The sequence below is a fragment of the Hyla sarda genome, chromosome 9, assembly GCF_029499605.1.
Source record: "Hyla sarda isolate aHylSar1 chromosome 9, aHylSar1.hap1, whole genome shotgun sequence".
Taxonomy (NCBI): Eukaryota; Metazoa; Chordata; class Amphibia; order Anura; family Hylidae; genus Hyla; species Hyla sarda.
The window spans coordinates 59,217,641-59,240,139 of NC_079197.1; the positions used below are offsets into that span (position 1 = coordinate 59,217,641).

The 22,499-nt window shown below is 42.0% G+C and overlaps 1 protein-coding gene and 1 long non-coding RNA gene across 2 annotated transcripts in view; one reads left to right on the forward strand and one right to left on the reverse strand.

Annotated features, from left to right (window-relative positions):
- The window catches only part of LOC130291606 (uncharacterized), a 97,671-nt gene extending 90,250 nt beyond the window's left edge, over positions 1–7,421 (forward strand). The window contains exon 3 of the long non-coding RNA XR_008847981.1: positions 7,166–7,421. This is a non-coding gene — a long non-coding RNA (uncharacterized LOC130291606). The remainder of the gene's footprint in view (positions 1–7,165) is intronic.
- The window catches only part of LOC130291605 (rho GTPase-activating protein 6-like), an 851,736-nt gene that overhangs the window by 112,153 nt on the left and 717,084 nt on the right, over positions 1–22,499 (reverse strand). The window lies entirely within an intron of this gene.

A 22,499-nucleotide genomic window follows, 5' to 3' on the forward strand; every position in this document is an offset into this window, starting at 1 on the left:
GTGTTTGTGTGTGTGTGAGAACAGCAGCCACAATTCTCATTTATTAGTCACAATCCCTCTATTCCTGGTCTATTACATCCACAGTGCACAAACCCTATAGGGGCTATACATGGATCCACAGAAGTACTTATCCCTAGCCTCTGTGTGTGTGTGGGCTGATCATAGGGGGACCTCCTGTCCATTCATACACAAGCTTTATTGTGTACCACATAGGCCAGCAAGTCTTTTTAAAGGCTGATACAAAATAAAAAACATAAGCAGTGAACTGAGCAAAGCTGTGCCACGACAGACCTGTATGATACATATGCACAGCGCTCTAAACACAGCATAGGGCTTTCCTCCGCAAACCCTGGTTACATCTTCCTGTTTGGGACATAACAGGGACTTTACAAGGGTGTGCATTTTACAGGGAATAATAGCCCTGTTAATTCATTATTCGTTAATATTATTGCTCTCAACAAGCACTGGTTACATCTTCCTCTTCCTGTTTGGGACTAAGCAGCACCTTAACAAGAGCGTGCATTTGACAGGGATTAGTCCTGTTAATAAATTGTTCATTAATAGTATTGGTTTCAGTAAACACCGATTACATCTTCCTGTTAGGGACATAGCAGCACCTTCACAAGGGCATGCATTTGACAGAGATTAGCCCTGTTAATAGATTATTTGTGAATATTATTGGTTTCAGTGAAGATCGGTTACATCTACCTATTTGGGACACAGTAGTGTTTTAGGGTGGGTTCACACCACGTTTTTGCAATCTAGTTCCCATGTCACGTTTTTTTTGAAGAAAATGTATCGCAAAAAACTGTACTAAACCGTATGATATCCGTATAACTGTATATGCCGGATTCTGGTTAAAAACCGTATTGTAATAAAAAACGGATATACAGTTGTATACGGTTGCATACGTTTTTATACTAAAAACCCTCCCAGATAGAAGATTCTAGAAGCTGGTGGAACTTTCGGAGCCAACTGCGCATGTGCAGATTCGTAAACCATATTGTGAAAACCGGATGTAAGTGTATCCGGTTGAATACGGTTCTCATAGACCACCATTATATAAAAAACGGATATGGTTTAAATACGGTTTTTCAAACGGACTTCAAACTGTAGTAGACTACGGTTTGAAGTACAGGAAATTAAACGCTTTTAACCGTAATGGATACAAAACGTATGCAACCGCATGATACGGTTAACATACGGTTTGCAATACAAAGTCAAAAAGTACGGTTTGCAATACGGTTCCATGCGGTTTTGACGCTCAAACCGTATACGGGAACTGTATTGCAAAAACGTGGTGTGAACCCACCCTTAACAAGGATGTATAGTTGACAGGGATTAGCCCTGTTAACATGTTATTTGTGAATATTATTGGTTTTATCAAAAACCTATTACATCTAGTGGATTAGCAAAGTTTATGTGCAGTTCACAACAGATAATGTGCGAGGTTGGCAAAAAAGATACAAATAAAGATTTCTCAGTCCTAAGTACACCATCTGTACAAAGTACTGATGTATGATGCATGTTCGAAAGCCACAGTACGTCAATTTGTGAATAAATATTAGATTTATTTAAACGGACAATCGCAATAAGGTAGTATAAAATGAAACAAAATATAAAATTAAATTAAAATTACTTCACAGACTGCAGGGCCCTACAGCTGTGCAATGCATATAATGTATTAGCACCACTTTTTTCACATGCATACAATAATATTACAATGGTAGTTCTGAACCTGCTACTGAGGTTGTACATTTAGGAACTGTATATTCCCAGTAGTAAACCTGAATAAATAGGAATATATTTATTAAACTGACTTAAACTGCAGATTTTTCGGTGATTTCTGTAAAGAAATATATAATAGTTCCTATTTCAATTCTGATATCCGTATAACCTGTAAAGAAAATATGCACAATGCTGCAAACCCTGAAAAAATGTCCACGTGTCATGTAAAGAAAAATTGTGTCCACAATCCTGTAAAGAAATATAGGCAATAGTCCTTTTATATAATGCTCTGTGAGCAACAGATGATTGGCAATTGTATAGAAAAGAGCCAATGTCCAGCGCTGCTCCCGTTAAAATACAGGGTGGGCCATTTATATGGATACACCTTAATAAAATGGGAATGGTTGGTGATATTAACTTCCTGTTTGTGGCATATTAGTATATTTGAGGGGGGGGAAATTTTCAAGATGGGTGGTGACCATGGTGGCCATTTTGAATCCAACTTTTGTTTTTTCAATAGGAAGACGGTCATGTGGCACATCAAACTTATTGGGAATTTCACAAGAAAAACAATGATGTGCTTGGTTTTAACGTAACTTTATTCTTTCATGAGTTATTTACAAGTTTCTGACCACTTATAAATTGTGTTCAATGTGCTGCCCATTGTGTTGGATTGTCAATGATATTGTCAAAGGACCTGGCACGTTCCCTGAGTTTTTCCAGTAAGATGGTACACCACCACATTATGGGTATAAGGTCCGAGCATTCCTAGATGAACAGTTTCCTGGAAAGTGGATTGGTCGTCATGGGCCAGTTGAATGGCCCCCAAGGTCTCCCTATCTGACCCCCTTAGACTTTTATCTTTGGGGTCATCTGAAGGCAATTGTCTATGCTGTGAAGATACGAGATGTGCAGCACCTGAAACTATGGACACTGGAAGCCTGTGCTAGCATTTCTCCTGTGGTGTTGCTATCAGTGTGTGAAGAGTGGGAGAAGAGGGTTGCATTGACAATCCAACACAATGGGTAGCACATTGAACACATTTTATAAGTGGTCAGAAACTTGTAAATAACTCATGAAAGAATAAAGTTAAGTTAAAACCAAGCACATCATTGTTTTTCTTGTGAAATTCCCAATAAGTTTGATGTGACACATGACCCTCTTCCTATTGAAAAAACAAAAGTTGGATTCAAAATGGCCAACTTCAAAATGTCCGCCATGGTCACCACCCATCTTGAAAAGTTTCCTCCCTCACATATACTAAATGTGCCACAAACAGGAAGTTGATATATATAAAAAAAGAAGAGATGCGCTCCTAGTGGAGAATCATAAGGTGGGTTGACGTGTGGGCGTGTCTTTTGCACCTTACTGTGTAGCGTTGTGCTGAGGGCACAACACCTTGATGAGCTTGTAGACTCGCTGGGGTTTGTAGTTGAAAATACGGGCGGCAGCCTGGGCGGCCCTCACCGTGACCTCCAGGCCGTGGTGTAGCTTTAGTATGAGGAGAACCGAAAAGATAGGACTTGTTTAGCCCTTGGCGCCTATTCCCCAAGTAACGATTCCAGACGGTAGTAGTCCATAAAACAACTGGTCTTTATTGGTAAAAAAGAAGGGGGCAACACATTGGTTTCGAACCCGGGCCGGGTTCTTCATCATCAGGCATCAACCACTGCCTGATGAAGAACCCGACCCGGGTTCGAAACCAATGTGTTGCCCCCTTATTTTTTACCAATAAAGGCCAGTTGTTTTATGGACTACTACCGGCTGTAATCGTTACTTGGGGAATAGGCGCCAAGGGCTAAGCAAGTCCTATCTTTTCGGTTCTCCTCATACAAACAGGAAGTTAATATCAGCAACCATTCCCATTTTATTAAGGTGTATCCATATAAATGGCCCACCCTGTATACTTAATTTATAGCATATATACCACAGGTACACAAGGACCAGGTAGACCCAGGTGACCCGTTTCAGCCCATCAAAGGGCCTTAGTCATAAAACAAACAAGAACAAAGTGAATCCTTATATAGAGGTGGGGGGGGGGGGGTGACCTCCCACCAAATGAGTGAGGCAACATCCCTCCCATCCCAGGTGCATGCATATAGGTATACAAAAAAGGAGAAATTTTAACCTTTTACATAGCATTGCAATACAACAGGTTCACTTCATCACAGAAAGACACATCTAAAATAAGAACACTGATTCCGTCTGAATTCAGGCATATATTCCCTGGTGATGGACAGCAAAACACAATAATAACAAAATATAAAGGGAAAGATTTTATATATATATATATATATATATATATATATATATATATATATATATATATATATATATATATATATATATATATATATATATATATATATATATATATATATATAAATAAGGATTTATTTATGCTGCTGTCTTATCACTTCAGAGAACACATATTGCCTGATGCATAATGGGAACGGGCTTATATAGCCCGGAAACCAACATAGAACAACTCCAGTGAAAATTTTCCTGGCATAATATTTTATATAACAAATGATACCTTATAACCACTAGCGTTGTAAATATTGGGTTTATTGTAATGTAAACACATGAGTGAAAACTAGGGAAGCAGAATTTAAAATGTGTAAGTATACAACAGTAATGCATATGCACATATTTATACAAAATTGTATATGTAAATATGCGCCGATAGCAATACATAAATGTAGAAGCTATATTGATAGACAGCACGATTTCATGCTCATCCTGTACTATAATAAAAGATTTTTTCAATCATACATGCGTACGGTCCAAGAATATGTAAATGGGAATAGGGCCGACTATCAAATCAAATAAAACCAACAAATTATTAACTATGAATTCAATATGGATTGCAAAAATATAACCTTAATAATGTAATAGGGTATCCAGTATTTTGTTAAGACCTTTTGGTATACGGCTTCCTAGTTTTAAAATCTAATAGACTTCACGGCCCAATAACTTTTGTCTAATATTCCCTCCCATAACTGGCATCGTGATTTTTTCCAGGCCCTGTACAGTGAGAGATGCAGTACTCCCTGCATGTTTCTCTACACAGTGCCCGGATACCATAGATACATGTCGCGAGTTGAAGTGCAGTATGCCGGATAGATGTTTCCTCACTCGTACTTTGAGTGGATTGGTCGTACATCTGACATACTGCAGTTCACACGCGCGACATGTAAAAACATTTTTCCTATATAATGTATATAAATACCCCATATGTGGATGTAAAGTGCTCTGCTGGCGCACAACACGGCTCAAAAGAGAAGGAGTGCCATTGGGCTTTTGGAGAGAGAATGCGTCTGGAATTGAATGCCATGTGCTTTTAGAAAGCCCCATGGTGCCAGAACAGTGGACCCCCCCCCAAGTGACACCATTTTGGAAACTACACCCCTCAAGGAATGTAATGAGGGTTACAGTGAACATTTACACCCCACAGGTGTCTGACAGATTTTTGGAACAGTGGTCCGTGAAAATGAAAATTGCTATTTTTCATTTGCACAGCCCACTGTTCCAAAGACGTGTCAAACACCAGTGGGGTGTAAATGGTCACTGCACCCCTTATTCCATTCCATGAGGGGGTGTAGTTTTCGAAATAGGATCACATGTGGGGTGGTCCATTGTTCTGGTAGCATAGGGGCTTTGTAAACGACCATGGTCCCCGAATCCATTCCAAACAAATTCTCTATCCAAAAGCCCAACAGCGCTCCTTCTCTTCTGAGCATTGTAGTTCGCCAGAGCACTTTACATCCACATATGGGGTATTTCCATATTTTGGGAGGGTTTTTCTCCCATTACCCCTTGTGAAAATGAAAAATTTGGGGTAACACCAGCATTTTGGTGAATAATAATCTAATTTTTCATTTTCACGTCCAACTTTAGCGGAAATTTGTGGGGTGTAAAGGCTCACTGTAACCCTTGTTACATGGCTTGAAAGGTATAGTTTCCAAAATAGTATTCCATGTGTTTTTTTTTGCTGTTATGGCACCATAGGGGCTTCCTAAATGTGACATGCCCCCCAAAAACCATTTCAGCAAAAGTTGCTTTCAAAAAGCCAAATGTGGCTCCTTCTCCTCTGAGCATTGTAGTGTGCCAGCAGAGCACTTTATGTCCACACATGGGGTATTTCCATACTCACAAAAAATGGGGTTACAACTTTTGGTGGGCATTTTCTCCTATTACCTCTTGTGAAAATGGTTAATTTGGGGAAAAAAATGCATTTTAGTGAAAAAAAAAATTCATTTACACATCCGACTTTATCAAAAAGTCGTCAAACACCTTTGGGGTTGTTGAGGCTCACTGTACCCCTTGTTATGTGCCACGTGGGTTGTAGTTTCCAAAATAGTATGCCATGTTTTTTTTTGCTATTATGGCATCATATGGGCTTCCTAAATTTGACATGCCCCCCAAAAACCATTTCAGCAAAATTCCCTCTTCAAAATCCCATTGTCGCTCCTTCACTTCTGAGCCCTCTAATGCACCCACAGAGCACTTTTTCACCTATGAGGTATTTCCTTACTTGAGAGTAATTGGATACACATTTTTGGGGGCTTTTTCTCCTTTTACCCCTTGTAAAAATTCTAAACTGGGTCGACAAGAACAGGTCTTCACTTTACTGCTATTCCTGTGAAACACCTAAAGGGTTAACAAACGTTATGAATGTCATTTTGTATACTTTGAGGGGTGCAGTTTTATAAAGGGGTCATTTATGGGGTATTTCTAATATGAAGGCCCCTCAAATTCACTTCAAAACTGAACTGGTCCCTGAAAAATTCCGATTTAGAAAATTTTGTGAAAGTTTGCTGCTGAACTTTGAAGCCCTCTGATGTCTTCTAAAAGTAAAAACATGTCAACTTTATGATGCAAACATAAAGTAGACATATTGTATATGTGAATCAATATATAATTTATTTGGGATGTCTATTTTCCTTATAAGCAGAGTTTCAAAGTATAAAAAAAATCAAAATTTTGACATTTTTCATCAAATTTTGGAATTTTAATCAAGAAATTATGCAAGTATTGACAAAAATTTACCACTAACAAAGTAGAATATGTCACGAAAAAACTCTCGGAATTAGAATGAAAAGTAAAAGCATCCCAGAGTTATTAATGCTTAAAGTGACAGTGGTCAGATTTGCAAAAAATGCTTGGGTCCTTAAGGTGTTAAGGGGCCAACATTCAGTTTTAAGTTTATTATTTTCGTAGGTGAAGAATATATATATATATTTTTTTTACTTTCCATGGCAATCGTTCTCTCTGTTGCAATTTTTTTTAGAGTTATTCCTTTTCTTATAATTTTTTTTTACATTTTCCCACTACCTTCTTGTTTTAGTAGTATGAATGCTTTCATCTTTTCATTTACCGCATCTCTAACTGTTTTCCTATTTCTATCCCATTTATTCCTTTTTTTTTTCAACAGTACCGTAAGTGTTTATTAGATTTTTCAACAAGACAGAAACAAAAGTAATCAAGAAAACGTGCTTACAAGGGAAACCATCCCAATCAACAAGGCACAAAATTCAAGGCAATAACATGTCGTCTAAATCAAAGGCAAGCCTACATATCAAGGAGTTTTCTAGACGACAACACCGTGTGTAGAGATTGGGAACAAAATCCATAAATAATACGGTATCAATTTCCTTTACTGCAAGTAGTAACACACATGAAGAGAATAGAAAAAAGAGTAGGAGAGGAGGGTATGGAAGAGTGGAGAAGGAGGCGGGGGAGAACAAAAGGTAGAGATCTGCAGGTGGTGAAAGAGGCTTACCTCAATGACCGGAACCAGACCGCAATAAATGCTGAAGAGACTACTGAGTAATATGTGATCAAATTAAATCAAATTAAATTAGTTCTACACCAAGGGATTAAGTAGCAGAGGTGCTCAGGAGGTGTCTAAGCTCAGACGAGCACTCTTAGTTGTCTAGGCTGTGCCTCTCAAACTCAGGGGTTGACATGTAGGACAACCACGGGGATCAAATAGCATGGAATTTCACAGTTCGTTTCTTTGAGTCCGCCACAAGCTCCTCCATGCGGCAGACATGGGAAACCTCTTGGAGCCATGACGAGTATGTTGGGGGAGTCGTAGATTTCAATAGTCTGAAATCACTGCCTTAACTGCAATGAGGAGGAAATGGGCCAGTCTAGAGGGTGGTCTGGATGATGCGTGTGGGAAAATGGCTAGTAAGATGGTCACTGGATCCCTACTCAATGATAGTGATGTCAGTCGGTTTATGGTGTTAATGATCTGAAACCAAAAAGAAATTAGTTTGGGGCAAGTTAGCCAAATGTGTGTCATATTTCCCTCGCTCTGATTACATCGCCAGCACACACTTGACGTCGATGGATACACGCGGGCCAAGAGAGTTGGAACCCTGTACCATCTAGTAAGGATCTTATAATTGGTTTCTTACAAGAGGTGGATAGTTTGTGACAAGAGGAGAGAGCTCGTTTCCAGCTCTCATCTGAAAGGGATCGGCCAATCTCCTTTTCCCAGGAAGCTCGGAATGGGAGAGGTGACGGGCTATCCGCATTCAGGAGAAGAGTGTATATAGAGCCAATAGCGTGTTGTGGTGGCGATGAAGCCATTTATTCCTTTTATTACTGAGGCAGTAGATAAGCAATTTGACCGTGTAGTAGGAGATGTCGGAGCTGGATAGAGAAACCAGGAGGAGTGCAGCATAAAATCAAGTTGGGTTTATTAGATGCAACGCGTTTCGCTGCGCATGCGCTCCGCCTTCTGCTTTCCTTTTAGATTATCTTTTATTACTGAGGGCAGTGTCCCAATCTCTGTCACTGTGGCCCTTTCTTAGGTGGTGAAAAATGGCCTTTCTAAACTTTAATGTTTTTGTAGCCCCACTAGTAGACATCCTCTTATAGGATAAATGAAAACTTATTATGTTGTGTTCATTATTACCAAGATAACCCCCTACCTCTAGTTCAGGCCTATTGGTTAGTATAAGGTCCAGAAGTGCCCCACCTCTTTTTGGTCCTGGGTTAGTTGGGAAAGGTAATTGTCTTTTATTATTGTGAAAAAAAAAAAAAAAAAACAGTTTCCCTTGCTGGATTAACATGTTTAAGCTTCCCAGTCTATGTCAGGGAGGTAAACAGGGCCCTGCAGTGAGCACTCACTTAGAAATTTCTGTGTTTCTTTAATAAATGTAACTATTTTGCAACAGTATAACATTTCAACTGGACTGATTGCATACTTAGGGTGCTTTCACACTACGTTTGTAGTGTACGGTTGCTGGATTCGGTTGGGGGGGGGGCCCTAACCGGACCTAGAACCGTGGTATACATCGCTTTTTATGTTCTTTTTCCTTTTTACAACAAAATCCTTCTTTTTCCTCCTCTTTCCAGCAGCCAAACTTTATTTTTCGTCTGACCATATATTGCGAGGGCTTATTTTTCTGCGGGTCGAGCTGTACTTTTTAGTAGTACAAATTTTGCAATACATGCTATTCTCCGTATTAGACCAAAATTAGCAATTCTTGCACTTTTTTTTTTTTTTTTTTTACAGCATTCACAGTGTGGGCTAAAAACATTATTTGATTGAACAAGTCATTATTAATGTGGCAATATCTATTATGTATAGATTTGATTTTGAGTTTTCTTTTCTTCTGATAATACATTTTACACTTTATTTATAGCTAGACCTTTTATTTTTATAATTTTTACCTGTTATGCTATGCTGCAGTACATCTGTACTGCAGAATAGCATAACTGACAGTATTACACTGACACTCAGCCTGTGAGATCCATCACATGGCAGGACCTCACAGGCTTCTGTACTTACATAGTTAGTATGGTTGAAAAAAGACATACGTCCATCAAGTCCAACCAGGGGATTGAAGGGAAGGATGTAAGGGGATAAGGGAAAGGGATGTAGTTTTATAATTCTGCATAAGCATTAATGTTATTTTGTTCCAGGAATGTATCTAACCCTGCTTTAAAGCTGTTAATTGTTCCTGCTGTGACCAGTTCCTGAGGTAGACCGTTCCATGAATTTACAGTCCTCACGGTAAAGAAGGCGTGCCGCCCCTTTAGACTAAACCTTTTCTTCTCCAGACGGAGGGAGTGCCCCCTCGTCCTTTGGGGGGGTTTAACCTGGAACAGTTTTTCTCCATATTTTTTGTATGGGCCATTTATATACTTATATACGTTTATCATATCCCCCCTTAAATGTCTCTTCTCAAGACTAAACAATTGTAACTCCTTTAATCGCTCCTCATAGCTAAGATGTTCCATGCCCCATATTAGTTTAGTCGCGCGTCTCTGCACCCTTTCCAACTCCGCAGTGTCCCTTTTATGAACAGGCGACCAAAACTGAACAGCATATTCCAGGTGAGGCCGTACCAATGCTTTATAAAGGGGGAGTATTATGTCCCTGCCCCTCGAGTCCATGCCTCTTTTTATACATGACAATATCCTGCCGGCTTTGGAAGCAGCAGCCTGACATTGCATGCTATTCTGTAGTCTGTGATCTACAAGTACACCCAGATCCTTCTCTACCAGTGACTCTGCCAGTTTAATCCCCCCTAAGACATACGACGCATGCAGGTTATTAGTACCCAGATGCATAACTTTACATTTATCCACATTGAACCTCATTTGCCAAGTGGATGCCCAGACACTTTGTCTATCCAAGTCATCTTGTAACTTATGCACATCCTCTATAGACTGTACCGTGCTACAAAGCTTGGTGTCATCTGCAAAGATAGAAACAGAGCTGTTAATACCATCCTCTATATCATTGATAAATAAATTAAACAGCAGCGGGCCCAGTACTGAACCTTGGGGTACACCACTAATTACCGGGGACCAATCAGAGTACGAATCATTTACCACCACTCTCTGGGTACGATCCATGAGCCAGTGTTCAATCCAGTTACAAACTAAAGTTTCCAAGCCCAAGGACCTTAACTTACCTGTCAGATGTCTGTGAGGGACAGTATCAAACGCTTTGGCAAAATCCAGAAACACTATATCCACAGCCATTCCTCTGTCAAGGCTTCTACTCACCTCTTCATAAAAGCAAATTAGATTGGTTTGACAACTTCTATCCTTAGTAAACCCATGCTGGCTATCACTTATAATACTATTATCCCCTATGTATTCCTGTATGTAATCCCTTATAAGTCCTTTAAACAATTTACCCACAATGCATGTTAGACTTACCGGTCTATAATTGCCTGGCGAAGACCTAGAGCCCTTCTTGAAGATTGGTACCACATTAGCCTTGCGCCAGTCCCTTGGCACAATACCAGACACCAGAGAATCTCTAAATATCATGAACAAGGGAACAGATATTACTGAACTTACCTCACTAAGAACTCTTGGGTGTAGTCCATCCGGCCCTGGAGATTTGCTTACATTTACTTTACTTACCTTGTACCATCTCTACATTAAGCCAGTTCAATACATTATATGATGTGTTACCAGCACTGACCTGACCAATGTCAGCTCCTTCTTCCATAGTATATACAGAACTAAAGAACCCATTCAGTAGCTCCGCCTTCTCTTGATCGCCCGTGACAACCTCCCCATTATCATTATTAAGGGGTCCTACATGCTCTTTCCTTGGTTTTTTTGTATTTATATATCTAAAAAAATATTTAGGATTAGTTTTGCTTTCTTCGGCCACCTGTCTCTCATTTTGAATTTTTGCTGTTTTTATTACATTTTTACAGATTTTATTAAGCTCCTTGTACTGTTTAAATGTTATAGCTGACCCATCAGATTTGTATTTTTTGAAGGCTATTTTTTTTGTTGTTTATTGCTCTTTTAACCTCATTTGTCAGCCATGTAGGATTTAGTTTTAATCGTTTATATTTGTTCCCCTTTGGTATATATTTAGCTGTATAGTTATTTAGAGTTGATTTAAAGATGTCCCATTTACCTTCTGTATCAGCATTTGAGAACACCTCCCCCCAGTCTATGTCCTGTAGTGCAGCCCTCAGCCCAGGGAAATTTGCCTTTTTAAAGTTATATGTTTTTGCTTTCCCCGTCTGTCTTTGTTTTCTACATTTTAAGTCAAAAGTAACTATATTGTGGTCGCTATTACCAAGGTTTTCCCTCACAGTTACATTACCAACCAGCTTTGCGTTGTTGGAAATGATCAGATCCAACAAGGCATCACTTCTTGTTGGGTCCTCCACAAACTGGCCCATAAAATTATCCTGCAATAAATTTAGGAATTTTCTCCCCTTTGTAGCTTTAGCCAACCCCCGGCCCCAATCTATATCTGGATAGTTAAAATCTCCCATTATTACCACTGTACCTGCCCGGGCGGCCCTCTCTATTTGTTTATACAGCCGACCTTCTATCTCTTCAGTGATATTAGGGGGTCTGTAGATTACACCAAATATTATTTTTTCAGTATTTCCCTCCTTTTGTAATTCTACCCACAGTGATTCCACCTCCTCAGAATCATCACACACTATGGCATCGTTCACATTGACTTTCATACCACTTCTTACATACAGACAGACTCCACCACCTTTTCTGTTCATTCTATCCTTGCGAAACAATGTAAACCCCTGCAGATTAACAGCCCAGTCATGCTCAGAGTCCAGCCATGTCTCAGTGACCCCAACTATATCAATATGTTCCTCCAGTATCAAGGCCTCAAGCTCCCCCATTTTATTTGCTAGGCTTCTGGCATTTGTGAACATACACTTTACATTTCCATTAAGTTTTACACATATAGTCTCACTAATGGGATTTTCAGAGTTATTGGGGTTAATGTCATTTTTTGAGTTATTGGGGCTAATGGGATTTTTTGCGTTATTGCGTCTAACGTTGTTATTTAAGTTATTGGGGCTAACGGTATTTTTTGAGTTATTGGGTCTAACGTTATTATTTAAGTTATTGGGGCTAATGGGATTTTTTGCGTTATTGCGTCTAACGTTGTTATTTAAGTTATTGGGGCTAACGGTATTTTTTGAGTTATTGGGTCTAACGTTATTATTTAAGTTATTGGGGCTAACGGTATTTTTTGAGTTAATGGGGCTTATTGTAGTTATTGAGTTATTGGGGCTAATGGAATTTTTTGAATTATTGGGAATACAATTTTTCGGGCTACATTTATTTTTACAGCTGGTTTGTAACGCATGAATCTCCTTATCCACTGTTCTTAACCTCCCCCCACAGGACTCCTCTCCACCCGCCATTATGTCCTGACCCCTCTCTAACCTATCCATCCCACTGTCTGCTTTCTTTGCTTTATTATCCTCCCCCCACTCACCTAGTTTAAATACTCAGCCACCCCTTCCAGGATTCTCTCCCCCAGCACAGCAGACCCCCTTCCATTCAGGTGCAAATTATCCGTAGAATAGAGTTTGTACCCCAATGAAAAGTCAGCCCAGTGCTCTAAAAACCCAAACCCTTCCCCCTCACACCACGACTTAAGCCATGCATTTAACTCCCTAAGCTCCCGCTGTCTTTCCTGCGATGTGCATGGCACAGGAAGTATTCCAGAGAACACAACCTTAGAGGTCCTTCCCTTCAGCTTGGCACCTAGTTCCTTGTAATTATTCTTCAAGGACCTCCACCTACCATGTATTCTGTCGTTGGTTCCCACATGGACCACGACAGCTGGGTCATCCCCAGCCCCCCCTAGTAATTTGTCCACCCTTTCCACCACATGCCGAACCCTGGAACCAGGGAGACAGCAAACCATTCGGTTGAGGTGGTCTTGGCGACAAATTATTCTATCCGTCTTCCTGATTATAGAATCCCCTACCACAACTAACTGTCTTGGCCTATCTGCGTTACCATCCCCCACACTACTAGTTGAGCTATTCCCCCGGCTGTTAGGGAGACCAGTATCCACTAGGGTTGCCATATCTGATACTGAGGCCCTCGCATCATCGCCCAAGTTGGCAATTTTACTTGGGAGATCAGAAGCAGAAGTGACCTTCCTTTTCCTTGCCCCCTTTCCAGTCCCTCTAACTACATTAACCCAGCTCCCTACTTGGGCCTCCTGGCTAGTTTCTCCAACCTCCATTTCTACTCCACTAACTGCTTGCTCTGTAAGATTGTCAATCGCCCTCAATGTTGCATTTTGCTCCTCTAGATCTCTAATACGAGCTTCCAGGTGGGCAACATGCTCACATTTGTCACAGCGGTATTCACCCTGAAGCTGCTGCTCCAGAGATGTACCGTATATACTCGAGTATAAGCCGACCCGAGTATAAGCCGAGACCCCTAATTTCAACCCAAAATCCCAGGAAAAGTTATTGACTCGAGTATAAGCCTAGGGTGGGAAATACCTCATCCCCCCCTGTCATCATCCAGACCCGTCATTAACATCCTCATCATCATCCCCTTGTCATCATCCCACACATCCCCCCTTCATCATCCCCTCATCATCCCACACATCCCCCCCTTCATCATCCCCTTATCATCCCACACATCCCCCCCCTTCATCATCCCCTTATCATCCCACACACCCCCCCCCTTCATCATCCCCTTATCATCCCACACATCCCCCCCTTCATCATCCCCTTATCATCCCACACATCCCCCCCTTCATCATCCCCTTATCATCCCACACATCCCCCCCTTCATCATCCCCTTATCATCCCACACATCCCCCCCTTCATCATCCCCTTATCATCCCACACATCCCCCCCTTCATCATCCCCTTATCATCCCACACATCCCCCCCTTCATCATCCCCTTATCATCCCACACATCCCCCCCTTCATCATCCCCTTATCATCCCACACATCCCCCCCCTTCATCATCCCCTTATCATCCCACACATCCCCCCCTTCATCATCCCCTTGTAATCATCCCACACACCCCCTTCATCATCCCCACCCCCCTTCATCATCCTCTTCTCATCATTCGCCCTCAGTGGTCTTCAACCTGCGGACCTCCAGAGGTTTCAAAACTACAACTCCCAGCAAGCCCGGGCAGCCATCGGCTGTCCGGGCTTGCTGGGAGTAGTAGTTTTGAAACCTCCGGAGGTCCGCAGGTTGAAGACCACTGCGGCCTTCAACATCATCCAGCCCCCTCTCACCCCCTTTAGTTCTGAGTACTCACCTCCGCTCGGCGCTGGAATAGAGGCGTTGCCTTGACAATGACGCAGGAGTACGTTGGCAATGAACGCACCTCTGCGTCGTTGTCACGGCAACGTGACTATTCTGAGGCCGGGCCCGAAGCGCTTAGAAGAGGCCTCCCCGGTGAAGATAGCAGCCCGGAACCACTATCCCACCGGACCACCTCCTCTCCGGACAGCCCTGCAGGACCGGACCAGCGCCGAGCGGAGGTGAGTACTCAGAACTAAAGGGGGTGAGAGGGGGCTGGATGATGTTGAAGGCCGCAGTGGTCTTCAACCTGCGGACCTCCGGAGGTTTCAAAAATACAACTCCCAGCAAGCCCGGACAGCCGATGGCTGCCCGGGCTTGCTGGGAGATGTAGTTTTGAAACCTCTGGAAGTCCGCAGGTTGAAGACCACTGCGGGTGGGGGGAGTTCACTCGAGTATAAGCCGAGGGGGGTATTTTCAGCACGAAAAATCGTGCTGAAAAACTCCGCTTATACTCGAGTATATACGGTATACATGTGGCACAATGTGCACTGAAGAAAACCTCCAATCCTGCTGTCTATATCCTTGGTGACAAACAGCTGTTATTAACTATTAAGAAAAACTACTTTTATCAAGGGAGTGTAATACTTACAGTTACAGTGGGTCCTGCTTACAACTCCTGCTTTTTAAACTTCTCAAATGTAACACTTAAAAATACAACACTTTAGAATACAGACCCAGCTTCAGCTAGACTCAGTCAGAGCAGGGCTCACAGAGTTTCCCAGTTAGTTTTATACACCTGAGAGCAGTTAATCAATTAACCCCTCCCCCAGGTGTGCTACAGACAGGAGGAAAAAAAAAAAAAAAAAGGCAGGAGGCCATCAGCTGGACTTCTGCTGTTATGGCAACCACTGTAACCCCTTGATCGCATTGCAGGGTCAGGTATAAGGGTCAGAAGAGGGCAATTTAAAGGATATTTTGTAACAAAAAAGTTTGACTTAGAAAAAAAAAGTTATGTAAATATGGACATCACTGTAATTAGATTGATTCACACATTTAACTCAAAAGGGAGATTTATCAAACCTTGTGCAAAGGAACAGTTACCCATAACAACAAATTACATTTCAGCTTTGTTTTCCAGATGCCTTTTTGAAAATGAAAAAAGCAATATGATTGGTTGCTATGAGCAACTGCTTCATTGTTCTGCGCAAGGTTTGATAAATCTTATACATGTCAGTTTTACCGTAGTGCACTGCGTAAAAACGAAATCTCCAAAAGCTGCACATATCCATTTTTTTTGTTTCACAATACATTTTAGGGTAAACATGAACCCCTTAAGGACTCAGCCCATTTTGGCCTTAAGGACTCAGACAATTAAATTTTTACGTTTTCATTTTTTCCTCCTCGCCTTCTAAAAATCATAACTCTTTTATATTTTCATCCACAGACTAGTATGAGGGCTTGTTTTTTGCGCGACCAGTTGTCCTTTGTAATGACATCACTCATTATATCATAAAATGTATGGCGCAACCAAAAAACACTATTTTTGTGGGGAAATTAAAACGAAAAACGCAATTTTGCTAATTTTGGAAGGTTTCGTTTTCACGCCGTACAATTTATGGTAAAAATGACATGTGTTCTTTATTCTGAGGGTCAATATGATTAAAATGATACCCATTATTATATACTTTTATATTATTGTTGCGCTTAAAAAAAATCACAAACTTTTTAACCAAATTAGTACGTTTATAATCCCTTTATTTTGATGACCTATAACTTTTTATTTTTCCGTATAAGCGGTGGTATGGGGGCTAATTTTTTGCGCCATGATCTGTACTTTTTTTTGATACCACATTTGCATATAAAAAACTTTTAATACATTTTTTATAATTTTTTTTAATAAAATGTATTAAAAAAGTAGGAATTTTGGACTTTTTTATTTTTTTTCGTTCACGCCGTTAACCGTACGGGATCATTAACATTTTATTTTAATATTTCGGAACTTTACGCACGCGGCGATACCAAATATGTCTATAAAAAAAATTTTCACGCTTTTTGGGGGTAAAATAGGAAAAAACGGACGTTTTACTTTTTTATTGGGGGAGGGGATTTTTCACTTTTTTTTAACTTTTACATTTTTTTTACATTTTTTTTTACACTTGAATAGTCCCCATAGGGGACTATTCATAGCAATACCATGATTGCTAATACTGATCTGTTCTATGTATAGGACATAGAACAGATCAGTATTTTCGATCATCTCCTGCTCTGGTCTGCTCGATCACAGACTAGAGCAGGAGATGCCGGGAGCCGCACGGAGGAAGGAGAGGGGACCTCCGTGCGGCGTTATGAATGATCGGATCCCCGCAGCAGCGCTGCGGGCGATCCGATCGTTCATTTAAATCGCGAACTTCCGCAGATGCCGGGATCTGTATTGATCCCGGCACCTGAGGGGTTAATGGCGGATGCCCGCGAGATCGCGGGCGTCAGCCATTGCCGGCGGGTCCCTGGCTGCGATCAGCAGCCGGGATCAGCCGCGCATGACACGGGCATCGCTCCGATGCCCGCGGTTATGCTTAGGACGTAAATGTACGTCCTGGTGCGTTAAGTACCACCGCACCAGGACGTACATTTACGTCCTGCGTCCTTAAGGGGTTAAAGGGGAATTCCAGGAATTATTTTTTTTATTTGACTATACTACAGGGGCTGTAAAGTTAGTGTAGTTCATAATATAGTGTCTTTACCTGTGTGTTACGGTTTTCTCACAATTCTTCTGTGATTTTAACTCCAATATTTATTTTTACCAGCATACAAAATGACAGTTGTCTCAGATTTTTCCCAGCTTGCAGTGAGGCTGAGACCTGACCCACTAGTCAGCTGATGACAGGGAGCCTGTCTGCTTCAATGGGTGGAGGGATCGCTTGGTGGGAGAGAGATCAATCTGCAACAGCTGTAGACACCCTGATTGAAAACCACACTGATTTGAATGGATGCAGCTCATTTATGTTTCAATGGGTGGGGTGGCTGATGTGTGGGAGGGAGGAAGATGGAATTGAGGTATTTGGGGTGCGTTGACATGCTAGTAACTAGCAATGGGTTTCCCGCTGTGGGAAACCTGCCGTGAGTTACGCTACCATTCATTTGAATGAGTATGCGGACAGTCCACAAATCTGACACTATTGCGGACTGCCTATGGACCCATTTAAATCAATGGTAGCGTAACTCGCAGCGGGATTCCTGCAGCGGGCAACCCGCTGCTAGTCATAGTGTGTGTACACACCCTTGTAGTCAAAAAAAGAAAAGTCAAACAGGAAATACCAGTTCCCAAACAGCTAGCCACAGTGTTGGGGTACATTCACACCAAGTTTTGTACATACGGGTGCCGGATCCGGCGGGGGGAGGGGCAAACCGAGCGCTCCCGTATCCCGGCCGGATCAGCCTGTGACTCCATTTACTTTAGCGACCCGACCGGAGTCAAAGGGTGACTCCGGTCGGCTCAGTTTTGACTCAGTTTACTACGGTTTTAGGTCCGGTCCAAAACCGCATACGGGTCAAAACTGAGCCGACTAACTTTGAAACTCTCTGCTTGTAAGGAAAATGGATATTCCAAATAAATTATATATTGATTCACAAAAACAATATGTCTACTTTCTATTTGCATCATAAAGTTCACATGTTTTTACTTTTGGAAGACATCAGAGGGCTTCAAAGTTCAGCAGCAATTTTCCAATTTTTCACAAAATTTTCAAAATGGGAATTTTTCAGGGACCAGTTCAGTTTTGAAGTGGATTTGAGGGGTCTTCATATTAGAAATACCCTATAAATACACAATTATAAAAACTGCACCCCCCAAAGTATTCAAAATGACATAGACATAGTATTCATAAAGTGTGTTAACCCTTTAGGTGTTTCATAGGAATAGCACCAAAATGAAGGAGACAATTCAAAATCTTCATTTCTTACACTCATATTTTTGTAGACCGAGTTTTTGAAATTTTACAAGGGGTAAAAGGAAAAAAAGCCCCCCAAAATTTGTAACCCAATTTCTCTTGAGTAAGGAAATACCTCATAGGTGGATGTCAAGTGCTCTGTGGGTGCACTACAAGGCTCATAAGGGAAGGAGCGACAATGGGATTTTGGAGAGTAAGTTCTTCTGAAATGGTTTTTGGGGGGCATGTCACATTTAGGAAGCCCCTATGGTGCCAGAACAGCAAAAAATAAAATAAAAATAAAAATAAAAACATGGCATACTATTTTGGAAACTATACCCCTCAAGGAACATAAAAAGGGGTCCAGTGAGCCTTAACACCCCACAGGTGTTTGACGACTTTTTGTTAAAGTTAAATGTGTAAATTATTTTTTATTTTTTTTTCACTAAAATTCTGGTTTTCTCCCAAATTTTACATTTTTGCAAGGGGTGATAGGAGAAAATGCCACCCAAAATTTGTAACCCCATCTCTTCTGAGTATGGAAATACCCCATGTGTGGACATCAAGTGCACTGCTGGTGCACTACAATGCTCAGAAGAGAAGTCACATTTGGCTTTTGGAAAGCAAATTTAGCTGAAATGGTTTTTGGGGGGCATGTCGCATTTAGGAAGCCCCTACGGTGCCAGAACAGCGAAAAAACCCCACATGGCATACTATTTTGGAAACTACGCCTCTCAAGGAACGTAACAAGGGGTACAATGAGACTTAACACCCCACAGGTGTTTGACAAATTTCCGCTAAAGTTGGAAAGGAAAATTAAAAAAAAAAAATTTTCACTAAAATTCTGATGTTACCCCAAATGTTTCATTTTCACAAGGGGTAATTGGAGAAAAAGCCTCCCAAAATGTGTAACCCCATTTCTTCTGAATATGAAAATACCCCATATGTGGATGTAAAGTGCTCTGCGGGCGAACTACAATGCTCAGAAGAGAAGGAGCGACATTGGGCATTGGTGAGAGAATTTGGTTGGAATAGAAGGGGGCCATGTGCGTTTACAAAGCCCCCTGTGGTGCCAGAACAGTCGACCCCCCCCCCACATGTGACCCTGTTTTGGAAACTAAACCCCTCACAAAATTTAATAAGGGGTGCAGTGAGTATTTACACCCCACTGGCAGTTGACAGATCTTTGGAACAGTGGGCTGTGCAAATGAAAAATAAAATTTTTCATTTTCATGGACCACTGTTCCAAAAATATGTCTGACACCTGTGGGGTGTAAATGCTCACTGTACCCTTTATGACAATAAGTGAGGGGTGTAGTTTCCAAAATGGGGTCACATGTGGGGGGGGGGGGTCCACTGTTCTGGCACTATGGGGGCTTTGTAAACACATATGGCCTTCAATTTCGGACACATTCTCTCTCCAAAATCCCAATGGCACTCCTTCTCTTCTGAGCATTGTAGTGCACCCGCAGAGCACTTTACATCCACATATGGGGTATGTTCTTACTTAGAAGAAATGGGGCTACAAATTTTGGGGGGATTTTTTCCTATTCTCCCTTGTGGAAATGAAAAATGTAGGGTAACACCAGCATTTTAGTGAATTTTTTTTTTTTTCATTTTCACATCCAACTTTAACGAAAATTTGTCAAACACCTGTGGGGTGTTAAGGCTCTCTATACCCCTTGTTACATTCCGTGAGGGGTGCAGTTTCCAAAATGTGGTCACATCTGGGTATTTATTGTTTTACGTTCATGTCAGAACTGCTGTAAAATCAGCCACCCCTGTGCAAATCACCAATTTAGACCTCAAATGTACACAGTGCGCTCTCACTCCTGAGCCTTGTTGTGCGTCCGCAGAACATTTTACGCCCACATATGGGGTATTTCCGTATTCAGGAGAAATTGTGTTACAAATTTTGGGGGTCTTTTTTTTCCTTTTACCGCTTGTGAAAATTAAACGTATGGGGCAACACCAGCATGTTAGTGTAAAAATTCATTTTTTTTACACTAACATGCTGGTGTAGACCCCAACTTTACCTTTTCATAAGGGGTAAAAGGAGAAAAAGCCCCCAAAAATTTGTAACACAATTTCTCCTGAGTACGGAGGTACCTCATATGTGGCCCTAAACTGTTTCCTTGAAATACGATAGGGCTCCGAAGTGAGAGAGCACCATGCGCATTTGAGGCCTAAATTGGGGATTTGAATCTGCCACAAAAATACCCTACGGCAGTGTTTCCCAAACAGGGTGTGTCCTGTTTGTCCAGCTGATGCAAAACTCCCAGCATGCCTGGACAGTCAGTGGCTGTTCGGCAATACTGGCAGTTGTTGTTTTTCAAGACTTTTTTTTTAAATTGGGTATTGGGGGGGGGGGGGGGGGGCAGTGTAGGGGTATGTATATATGTAGTGTTTTACTTTTTATTTTGTGTAGGTGTAGTGTAGTGTAGTGTTTTTAGGGTACATTCACACGGTTGAGTTTCGGCTGTGGCGGAAAATTTGCCGAATCTCAAACTTGCAGCAGAAAACTTGTTGTAAACCCACTCGTGTGAATTTTCCCTGTAAACCTCCAGCTGTTGCAAAACTACAACTCCCAGCATGCACTAACAGACCATACATGCTGGGAGTTGTAGTTAAGCAACAGCTGGAGGCACATTGGTTGCGAAACACTGAGCGTTTGTTACTTAACTCAGTGGTTCGCAACCAGTGTGCCTCCAGCTGTTGCAAAACTACAGCTCCCAGCATGTACAGTCTCTCAGTGCATGTTGGGAGTTGTATTTTTGCAACGGCTGGAGGCACACTGGTTGTGAAACACCGAGTTAGGTAACAAACTCGGTTTCACAACCAATGTGTCTCCAGCTGTTGCAAAACTGCAACAATCAGCATGCATTGACAGTCGAAGGGCATGCTGAGAGTTGTAGTTTTGTCACAGCTGGATGCACACTGCTACAACTCCCAGCATGCCCTTTGTTAGTCTTTGCATGCTGGGAGTTGTAGTTATGCAACAGAATAGAAAAAATGTACCTCCAGCTGTTGCAAAACTACAACCCCCAGCATGCACAGACTACCAAAGGGCATGCTGGGAGTTGTAGTTGGAACGCCAGCTGTAGCAAAACTACAACTCCCAGCATGCTTTGCAAGCAACAATAGGAGGTGAACAGGACCTCACCTCCGGCTGTATCCTGCTGCCGCTGTATCCTGCCGCAGGGACCGATCCTGCTGCTCCTGTCGCCATCACCGATCCTGAGGGGACCCCCGCCGGACCAGGGCAAGGTAGGAGACCCCCACTGGCGCCGATCTCTGCTCTGATCGCCGTCCCGGTCACCGCCCAGCAGGTCCGTGATTGTTCGGTCGTTCCGACTGATCAATCACGTGATCGTGAGGCGGCACATGTGCACCTGTGCCACCTCACTCCCTTATTTTCCGGGTCACCAGATACCCGATTGACCCGGAATAACCGCAAACCGCACATCTGAATTGCCGCGTGATTTGCCGCGATTGCCGACATGGGGGGGGGGGGGGTCTCAGGACCCCCCTGGGCGATATGCCGGGATGCCTGCTGATAGATATCCCGTTCCGATCACCGTGCCTGGAGACGCGGTGATCCAGGAAAGCTGCGCCGTAAATGTATGGCGCTGTGCGCTAAGTACTTCTTAGCAGCGCCGTAAATTTACGGCGCATGTCCTTAAGGGGTTAAAGACCAAGGGCATACCTGTACGCCCAGGTTCTGCTCCCACAGTTTAAAGTGTGCTCACGAGCTAAGTGTGCTTCATACCCAATGGGTCCTGACTGCTATCAG